Genomic DNA, 10519 nt, shown 5'->3' with positions numbered 1-10519 from the left:
GACAGGAATAAAACTAAGTAGGAGATGTCAGACAGTTTCACAGTGAAGAAAGGACATGCCAACCTCCTTTATCAATTTAGACTCAGGATTGTATTACTCCTCCCATGCACCACTCCCTTATCTACTCCTTGTTTCATGCCTGTGAGGCCACAGAATGTCAGCCAGCTCCTGGAGTGGGCCTAGCTCATTTCATTAGCTGTCACTGACCAGCAATTGCCAGGCTACTGCTGAAGAGCTGTCAGCCTTCTCAGCACCTCCAAGATTATAATCCTGAGGTAGCTTTCTGAATGACTTAGCTAACGTTAAGCATGTACATAGGTATGGTATTATGCTGATATATATAGGGTAAAACTGACCTCAGTTTCAGCCAAATGTTAATGATGTTTTCCTAACTGACTATGTTCAGTTCTTTATGGATCTTACTTGCTAAGTATTTGATGCAGCTCTGAATTTTAAGTGACGCATGGTTTAGTTGGTTTTGGTACAGTGGTCCCTCAATAGCTCTTATATGCATAACTGACTTGTTTGCTGCACACTGTTTTGTTGAGTGCAAAAGTCTCACACCAAGTCTTATTCCAGTTATCATATATGCTAAGCTGTGGGATTCCATGCATCTCATTTTATTAAGAGCAATCTCAGCTTTAGTCAGCTCACAACAGATTTTAATCCTTCCTCAAGGTTGATCTCCTCTGAATTTGATTAATGACCTCTGCACTTGGACTTGAAATGCTGAATTAAAGACCAGAAAAAACACTTCTAAGAAAAGGTAAGAGCATATGATAAAGTGACTTCTCTATCTTCCCTTCTAGAGTAAAACTGTGTTCTGTAACTCCAGGCAACTGGACATACTTGGATATTCCAGTAAATCTTACCACGATTTGCAGCCTCAAGCAAAAAACAGCAGCCACACAATTCTCACGGTATCCTCAACCCCTGCCCTCAATAGCTCTGGACAAGGAAATTGCTTGGATTTGCTTCAGACCTTAGAGGACAAACTGGGACCACAGGAATGTAATGTTTAGGATATACAGTGAAATGAGAGGGGCAGGAGAGGAAAAAAGTTTGAGAACCTTACTTGTTCTTTATAGATGTAATTTATCTTTTAAGAAAATAGACATCCAGTTTTTCTAATTAGCTAAATACTAGAAAACGCTCAGGTTTCATTCTGAAGTAAAACTTGCCTTTCTGGCTGGTCTCATCACAGCCTTCTCTGGGCTTTTCTGTTACTGCTTCCATTGGCTAACCCCCAGTGGTATTTGTGTGCAGCAGCCCTTGCACAATTTCATTCCTGTATACCCCACTCACTGCTACCTTTGTGAAGGCATGCATTCAGCTTGTTACAGCATAAATGTGCTTTATGTTTTCATCTCAAAGTTACAACTTCGCTAATAATCATCTCTGATAAAACTGCAGCCTTAGGAAGCCTGTCTCCCCTTTCTGCTGAGCCTGTTACCTGACTAAAGTAGAATGGAGTTCTGTGGTTTGGCTTCCCAGGCTTCAGAAAACCTTAAAACCAGTTTCCTCACTGTAAACAAAAAAAACCCCAAACCAATCATAAGGCCGTAATTCCTGTTTACAGAGATAAGCCTTTATTGTATGCTATTGGAAGCAAATGGGACATGGTTACGGTTTTATATACACAGAAGTCTGTAGCATTGGGTTACAATCAGTGGCAAATGAACCAAGATAACAGTGCAGATCCAAGTGTTGTGTACAGTCAGTAACAGTGGCTGGCGTACAAACCACAACACAGAAGCCAAATGAAGCCAAGTGTACAGGGTACAGTATCACGTGAGGAAGCAACTTAATGTACAAAGAGCATTCCATTTACTTTACATTTGCAGGCTTTTTTGGCTAGTGAGTAGGTACAGCTCAATTTAAAACCCAGTGTGCAGTTATTTTTCTTCCCACTCAATTGCTACCAAATTAAGACAATTTGAATGTTCAGATTATATTTTTAATGCTAAAAATAGCTAAGGTTGTTGCTGACTTACTTTATTTGAAGTTTCTTTATTTACAGTATAGTCAGGAATAGTTTAATCATCATTGTTCTCTACAGATTACAAATTGGGAGAAATCTTAAATATTTTGGAAGTAGTCTGTAATTAGACCACAAGGATGTCTTGTACTTCATTTGGAAGTTTAATTTGGGGTAACTTCTTTTGAGAGAGAGATTTATTGGGAAGAAAGATGGAATTGTCCACCATATTACTAATTTGTGGAATTTGTTCATAGTATTTAAGGTTTAGATAGTTCAAAGGTCATACTTCTTTTTATTCAATGCCATATCCAATCTTAGTGTAAAAATAAACACTCTGTCCTCTGTGGATAAATAAATCCATCTGTTGGCTGCAGGTCAGACCTCTATTGGTGAAAGAGATTTAGAAAAATAGACCTTTTCTTTAGTGTTTACTATGCTGACCCACAAAGGAAAAGTGAAATTCATTCAAGTCTAGAAACAGAAATACAGTACAAGTGATTTATAGAATTGCATTCCTTCCCTCTACAAACTTGCTGAGCATGAAACGCTGCCCCAAAGCACTGCCTCTGTCTCTTCCTTGTCTTGTAGAAGTAATTGTCATCAGAAAAGTCACATTATACTGCACTGCCAGATTTCCTGTCTGCCTTCTAGTGTGCAGACTCTTAGCAGGGCTCTGCCTCCTGAGTGTGCTTTGCTTAAGAATTCTTTAGATGGATGGGTGGTGGTAGTTTGGGTTATACAAGGGGGATGTTTTAGCCCAAATTAGCAGCAATTGTTTTAATTGATTTGACTGATGGTGATTTTTTGGTGGGTGGAAACTCAACCATTTAAAAAAAAAAAAAAAAGCTTACACGTTGGACTTGGAAAACACCAGCCTTTCCTCAAAATCCCCACTTCCGAGACTGCTTCCCATAGATGTCCTTTTCCTTAAGGGGCTGGTACATTTGGCAGTACAGGTTTCATGCTCAACTTTGTCACCAAGAACTGGACAGGACTTAAAAAGCATACATACAGCCCACTGGGACTTGCTCTGCTGTAGTATTTCAGTGCTTTTGACAGTCCCCCCACAGCAGTGTTGCTCTCTTAGAAGTGCAAGTGTCCCAGCATGGCTCTGGGACAGCTGGAGGACGGGTGACATTCTGGAGTGGAAGCAGCAGTTAAGCACCAGTTGCTGGCCCCTGCAGAGGCTTGAGAGAACAGAATTGCTTCGTAGAGAGCTTGTCGACCTAAAAAGCTTAGTCAGTTTGATCAATAAATATTGACTTAGGGTTAGGATGAGAAATAAGACACTGCACTTTGGAACTGGAAGACAGAGTCAACTTCCTCCCTTTTCTGTCCAAAAGGAGACTAGCTTTAAAACATTTGCCCTTAAGGACCTTTGTGATGTCTGATGTATAACTCACTAAGCGCGTATGAATGTACCTGTCCCTTTTTCAGGGAAGAATAAATGTATGACACGACAAAGTTTCGAGGCTTTTTTTCCGTGTTTTTTTTTTTTAAACATCTGTTCTGTGTTGTGTTGTCCCTGAAGGCATATTTACCCACTCTTAAATTATGCAGCATTGCCCAGAGAATGGCTCTGTAGTTGAATATGCTCTCTGCAGTACAGCTTCCGTTTTCTTCCAGTATATGTATATTTCCATGCAATAGATGTTACTAGAAAACTACACTTGTTTTATCCTGTTATTTGGAGCAGGGAAGCAGTGATACTAGTTTGAAAACACAGGAAATAATCTGTACAGCAAATTAGAATTTTCATAAATTCATATAATCACTAACTTTTCAAAAGCTGTACTACGCTGAATGCTGTTCTTCAGCCCACCATTATTCTGCTTTGAGCAGCATCACTTTCTGTCTGCTTATAAACAGTTCTTTGTGGAAATAATGAAAGAACACCACTCTCTCTCCTCTGCTGACTACATTTTACTTTGTTAGTTTACAGGATGCCCTTACAGAACTACAGGTTCTATTGGGAGTGCAGCAATACACACATTTCCATATGCATAGATCATTAAATTGTAACAGTGCCAGTAGTAAAGCAAGACCTGCCAAGATGTTCTGTTCCTCTTAATTAAGCTTGATTTATATGTGCCTATTGACTTAAGATGCAGTTAGTGTCCACTGCTGAGATGACACAGTACCCTGAGTAACTTTGTATTGATTATGCTTACACAAGCTTGTGCTTTTCTAAGAACATAGAAATGAGCACAAAGAAAATAAGTAAGTACATCAGGTTGTTTCCATGGAATACTGTTAATCAACTTACTCATAGCAGCTTCAAAGTATGAAATTAAAACTTACCTTGTACTCTACTCCCTTCGAAACAGATGAGTGCTATAATTAACCCCCTCTAGCTTAAAAAAATAGTGGATAGAACATCAAAATACGCTTTTCTGGTAAGATGAACCTACTTTGTCATAACTAGTTACACCAATATTGGTGACCTGAAATACATACATTACAACGTGTAGTTGTGGAAACAGTATCTGCTTTCCCTTGTTGCCATGTTGTTCTGTGTAAAAGCAAGTTGTCTAGAAGACTGTGGGCACTATAGAAATAAGTTACTAGTATTCCTTTAGGGGAAACTACTATTACTCCTTTCCCTCCCCAAATTCAGTTGCATGCTATATATACTGCCTGGAGCAGTCTCCCTGTTTTGCATAGGGCTGCATCGGGAAACAGAATTTGTTCATTGGATTTCTCCTGTTCTTCCTCCTCTGGAAAACGTTCCATCCTGAACTTGTTTACTGAACAGAAAAAAAAATTAATCTCCTGTAGCAACATCACTAGCAGCTGCTATATGGATAGCTTAAACCTCTTATCTAATTTCTTATAAACTATTGAAAAAACAATACAGTCTCCCCCTCCTCTTAGTATACTAAGACTGCTGGTTTACCACAGTAGACATAAATGTCCTGGTTTTACCACAGACTCTATTAATGGACTTGGAAAAGGCAGTGCAGCTTTCCTCCAACTTCCTATCTATGATGATCAACATTTAAGACTGGAGAAAGGCATTCTAGCTTCATCTTCTCTTCTCTCTCTCTTGCCTCAGCCCATTCTACCAGGACCAGATGCATTCAGCAAGCATGTGTTCAAGTAGAAGCTGTGCTACACCTCACCAACTGCAAAGCAGCATAAGGCACCTGGAGCTTCTAGATCCAGGTAAGAGGCAGGGATGAGGCTTAAGTCCAAGTGCTACTTTGGAATTAAAAATTAATTGCAACTCTTGCTCATTCCAACTCTCCTGTACAAATGAATGAAGGATAGCCAATTGCATTCAATTAATGCCTTTTAGAATTAGTGTAGTTTGTTCTAGTACAGATAACAGTCCAGAGGTTTTCACAAACATGCACTTCTGGCTAGCTATAAAACATTTTGATGTTGTTTACTTACACAGCATAGAGACTGCACCTTTAATTTTCTTATTGGCATAAACCTTTGCAGTTAGAAATCGGATAAATTCAGTCTCAATCTGTGGTTAAAATTTTTATATGCTCTTTAAATTCTTGCAACTTTTGTTTATCAATGGATTATTAAACACGGAAGAGAACTCTCCTACTGAGAAAGCTTCAGTCTTTGCAACAGTTTCTATAGAGTAGGCTTGACAGGTTCTTTTAAAATACACTTAACTATTAAACTGCCTGTGGTACAGTATATATGACCTTAGATTGTACAGAGTTAAGGCACCAAATACAAGATAAAACAACATCCAAAATAAGAAATTTGCTTCAGAAGTGCTCATTTCCACATATCACTTTGGGACATTCAGCTCCTCTTAAACATCAAGGTAAACATGTGGTCTGAATGTTTCATGCAGCCACAGGAATTGGAGAAAAAAGAATCACTTTACTGAATTTAAATCTTATACTGTGATGAATTTCTCTCTTGCAAAACTCACACAGCTATGTCTGGTAAGGCATTGCATTGCCTACACTGTATCAGACAGGCCTAGCAGAAAAAGCACCCTTTCTGCTAGAAGACCCCAGACTGGAAGAGCAGGCACATGTGTCCTACTCATGCTTTTGTATTACCATAAACATCAGTTACAAACAAACAACAGAATTGGTCTCATTTCTATGAGCAGAATGGGAAAAAGGAAGATGTTTCAGGAGCACTGGAAAACCTGGACATAAATAGGTATGGATTTAGATGACACAAATAAAGCTAAGCAGACATAACTTCTGGGGTTAAGTAATAAAACAGCTTTGTGATGACAATTAAATGCCAAATGCTTAATTACTAGCTTAAGTGGTTAACATTCAAAGGAAAGTACAGGTGAAAAGTGCTGCCACAATCCATAGGCACAGGACTTCAGTGCTGAGTTTCTCTGGTGAATTGCTCTAAAATGACTATAACAGAATTTCCACTTTACAGTGATGGTCAGATTCACAGCAAACTAGATGTGCTAAAACAGAAGAATGAAACCAATGAGCTGTTAGACAGGCTGTCTCATGTACTACAGATAGCGAATGCAGCTACAATATCCCTTTGCTTTGCTTTAAACAAGTCAATAAAGTATCTCATTTTTCAACAGATTTATTCAGCAGGAAGTCTGAGAGGGTCTGTGTCCTGAATATTCAAGCTGAGTTACTGTTTTTTAAGACAGTGCAACCGTTCTTAACAGAACTCCTCAGTGAGTCCAGCAGAGAGATCATTTTCATTCTTTTGATGCCAGAGAGGTCTTAGTCAGCTTCATGACTGAGAACAACAATCTGAACTTCCTATTTACATATCTCATCATGTATCCAAAAGAATCTACTGCAGCATACTTCTTGTGCTGTTTCCCAGAGCTACCGGAAATAGTAGCCGTTTTTGTAAGCTGCTGCTGTGACTTGGAACTCATCTGAAGCTGGGACATGTTTTTTCCCTTGATTAAGTAACAGGCAACTGTCTACACAGAATTTAGCTGAAGGCAAGAAGTTCTAATATCAAATGAGCGTACCTTAACCTACCAAGCAAGAGAGGCAGACGGAAACCTGCAATTTTGTCTGAGATGAGACTGAAATACTATATTGTCTGCTTGCTCTTCATTTATACAGTTCTGGAGAGATGTTCAGGAATCCCATCTCTAGACTGTGATGATCTACGGGCTCTCAGAAGTGCTGATGCAAAATTACAAACGAAGCAAGGGACACTGTTTCTTTGAGGGGATCGGTGACTGAAAAGACAGGGACTGCCAGGCTCACTCTCCAAGGACATTGCTGGGACTGGATCAGGGATAGTATGTTAAAGCTGCTCACATTTCTGCTATCTTGGAGTTTTATAAAAAATGCTAAGAGATTGAGGTCCCATAGCTGAACAGCCAACGAACAGGAGATTTTCTTCCTAGACCACTTGAAAAATCTTCATGCCACTCTTTCTTCATTTTCTACTTCCTAATAATGCAAGGAACTTGTGGTCAAGGATTAATTCCCCAATTAAGTTCTTTCAGTGGCTAGAGGGCATAGTCTTTTATTGAGTAAGACACACTTTAAATCTTTTTTCCTACCAGAAGGCAAATGTTCTCAAAGAAAGAATCATAGTCTCTAGAGACCCCAGAGTAGTTTTCACAGATCTTTGTAAATGAGTAGAAATAGTCCCCTGGCACATGAATAAGTTGAAATATTTGTAGGAAAACCTGTTTCTCTGAAGCTCTCCATAGGCTGATTAAAAGTTTTTAAGAATCTATAAACTCCTATGTAACAATTCCATAATTTGAGAGAATCAGTTATTTACTGGGATACTAGAAGGTGATCAGAAAAGGCAGGGAAAGAGGACAGAATTCAGAGAAGCAAAGGTATTTAACTGCAGCAAAAGTCACAGCAGCAGGGTTCACAGCACATTCAGTGGGAGCCATGACAATTGCTGAATCATCTAATTAGCTCACACTGGCTACATGACAGCCAATTAGACAGATTAGGAACCACCTACCCAGGCACTAAATTGCCTTTGTGAGGGTTGGATTGTGCCCTGCATCCAACAGAAATTGCTTGGACAACAGAGGCTGCATGTTACACATTCCCTTCATGAGTATAGGCTGGCCTCCCTCCATCCAACTGGCACAATGCCCAGGAATAAGGTGACCATGTTCCAACTCCTGAATGTGTGCTTAAGGAAGACAGCAAGCACTGGCAGAGAGAGGACATGATGGCAGGAAGCATCATGTACCATGCTTTCAGCTAGCCAAGCCCTCCAGACCAATCTGGTTGCCTTAAAACCTTCTCTAGACAGAACATGCTCAGAGAAAGCTCGTATGGCTGGCAAAGTAGGATTGAAGTCCTATTTCATTAAATACCTTATTTCTTCAAAATTCACAGTTGCATATCTGTGAAAATGACAAGTATTCCAGCTGCCACTCACCCATCAGGAGGAAAAAGCTGAGGTATGGTTAGCAGTACACAGTACTTCAGGCTTTCCAGCTCTAGACTGCTGTTTAAAACTCGAGTTCTTTGACCATTGCAGCTGGTGAAATGGAAGTGCCAACTCCTTGCAGAGCTATGACACTTTCAGAGGGGAGCTACCAGTTGATTGGTATCATATGTATGGTAACACCAGGTGTCTCCTGAAGTCATGTGCTGACAAATTTCTTAACAATACTTCTGTCTAGCTTTCACCTATTTCAAACCGAAGGAAAACACTGCTTCTAGAATATCTGACCTCATTGCAAGGTCATACCAGTGCTGCAACTGTGTAAGAAGTCATTTGGGATTCAGTTTTCTGAAGGGGAGATGGGCCAGAGGGAACCGCTGTCCTGCATGGGCACTTCAGACAACAGTCAGTGCAACAGGCTGCTTATACATACATTTCTCTCCTATGGGGTGCCACGAAACCCAAACTGGGTAGAAAGGGAAAGCACGTACCTTCCTGATGATGGGTTTGATGCAAGCGTGGCTAACAGCAAACAAATGCTGTTATAACAGTGGAACAGTCTATATTTTAATCTCCCTATTCTGTAAATAGCCTCGCTTTCCTCAGTGTTAACCAACCAGACCACTGAAGCTCACAGTTGTTCTTCCAAAGTCAATGGTAATGCCATTCACCTCCAATACAGATAACACATTAAACAGGTCAATTCTTTCTTGTAAAGCTCTGGTGTCTTTTAATCCTTTAAGTGCCAGACACCATCTCCCAAAATACACACTATCATCTGGTTAGCTAAAACTAGAGTTAAGGTGGGTGGTGTACAGGCACAGACTTTTCCTGGTGTCCTATTTATGTACGTACTAATTGAAAGGAACTTTTTCAGAATTCTTTTCCATGAACCAGAAATTTAAACTAGAAAATAATATTTTTGCTTTACTGAAAAGGTACTACAAAATAGGCAATGATACTAGCAGCTGCACAAAGCATACGGAACCAGGTTTACATATTTGGCTATTGGGTATACCCAGAAATACAAAGCTTGGTTGCCATAAAACAGACCTCTAATCTCACAGAAAAGGCACTTTAGACCATGCTCCTGTGAGGAGGCTTTTAAAAGGAAACTTGCAAGTATTATGCAAAAGAAAGGAGTTTCTAGTTCTGCCTTAGCAAAACAGTGCTTGTTGCAACATCAATCAAGCAGATGTTACCCAATGTTAGAATTTCACTGCTTTCTCAAACGCCAATAAATTAGGCACTTAAGGAGCCTACATCCATGACACTTCACAGAAATGTTTTGCTCAAGTTCCGCTGTCAATGAGACAGGTTCCTAGGCAATCTTGCACCTTAGGATCTTACCACTGATTCCAAGTGGCAACAAACCCCAGGATTTAGGAGTCTTATGTACACTGCATACTTCACATGTCAGGAAATGGTGTCTGTCCTACTGAGAAGGGGCACAGCAAAGGCAAGGCAACAAATTTTAGACATAAGTACTCACATTACCAACAAAAATGTATTAGAGAAATTTAGTATCTTTTCAGTGAAAGACAAGATCCAGCAAAGTGAGAATGTAAAAAAAAGCAGAGGAGTGGAATGCTTATGACTGTGAGAGTTAAAAGGGTAATGATAGAAAAATATGGAAATTCAGTCAAAGCCATTCTGATGGAAACCAATACAAATGGATTAAGCTGCCAAGTACAGGCCACAAAGAAACAGATCAAATAAGAGTCAGCAAGACATTTTATTAATCAGTCTTTGAACTGGACAGTGCTTGTCAGACTGACATCAGTTAAGCCTAGGAAAGGAATACTCAAGAGTTCATTATAATGCACCTTAACATTGCCTTGACGCATATAAAAATACTGTTTTCCAAAGGAAACAGAGCAGCCTGCTGCTCCACTATGAGGACTGCTTAGCCTGACAGGCTGAAGGAATGAATTGAATTTTAAGTGAGCTTCAGACCAACCCCAAGTTTGCACCTTGAACATAACAGCAGATGAAAATCTGCACCACCGAATGGGAAGGACATTCTGATGGCTCATCAATTGCACCTGCAAATGTAATCAAATGGTTATGTGCTTTCATGGCCAAGTCACTGGTACAGTTCCTTAAGTTCACTTCCCCAGGTGCAAATATATAGGCCACTTGCAAGGTCAGGTTTCTGCCCACAGCAGCAAAGCTAACAATATTTAA

The sequence above is a fragment of the Haliaeetus leucocephalus genome, unplaced genomic scaffold, assembly GCF_000737465.1.
Source record: "Haliaeetus leucocephalus isolate CR32 unplaced genomic scaffold, Haliaeetus_leucocephalus-4.0 Scaffold306, whole genome shotgun sequence".
NCBI classification, from domain to species: domain Eukaryota; kingdom Metazoa; phylum Chordata; class Aves; order Accipitriformes; family Accipitridae; genus Haliaeetus; species Haliaeetus leucocephalus.
Note: the sequence above shows the minus strand (reverse complement) of the source record.